Source organism: Nannospalax galili, unplaced genomic scaffold (assembly GCF_000622305.1).
Source record: "Nannospalax galili isolate Female #2095 unplaced genomic scaffold, S.galili_v1.0 scaffold601, whole genome shotgun sequence".
Classification (NCBI taxonomy): domain Eukaryota; kingdom Metazoa; phylum Chordata; class Mammalia; order Rodentia; family Spalacidae; genus Nannospalax; species Nannospalax galili.
This window is the reverse complement of record NW_008345690.1, coordinates 1,156,511-1,157,273: the sequence shown is the minus strand read 5'-3', so window position 1 is coordinate 1,157,273 and position 763 is coordinate 1,156,511.

The following is a 763-nucleotide window of genomic DNA, read 5'->3' as shown; positions in this document are numbered from 1 at the left end:
TATGCTCCTTTTGGAAAGCTTAAGTATATTTTTGTATCCATTGACACATTCACACATGCCTGTTGGGCTACTGCTCATACAGGGGAGAAGTCTAAACATGCTCAGTCTCATTTTCTCCAGTGCTTTGCTACACTGGGATTGCCCCAGAGAATTAAAACTGATAATGGACCATGTTTTGTGAGTAAAAATTTACAAGATTTCTTCTCACTTTGGGGAATTCAACACAATACAGAAATTCCCTACAATCCCCAAGGTCAAGCCATTATAGAATACAACCATCAAAACCTAAAAATTCTATTACAAAAACAAAAAGGGGGAATAAGCCTCCACCAACAGTTGGGTATGGCCTTATTCACTAATAATGTGCTTAATTTTCAAAAAAATCAGTTGGGATCCCAGTTTCAGAAGCATTGGGGATGACAGGAGCAGAGACCTGAGGTACAGGTAAGATGGAAGGACCCCATTACTGGGCAATGGAAAGGACCAGACCCATTGTTAACCATGGGTCGAGGCTTTGGGTGTGTCTACCCTACAGGAGATTCAAACCCCATATGGGTGCCTGCGAAAAACCTTAAGTGGGTAGGCCAGGATCTGACTGACTAGCATGATGGTCCATGGACAATAGTTCATGAGAAAAAATTCCTCTCTTTATTTGTAACCATCTGAGGTAAAGGATCCAGTTCCTTGACTTCATTGCCAGTCAGCCTCTTTGACAACTGGCTGATGGGCTAAAAGGTACATGGTCTCAGAAGTATTTCAACTT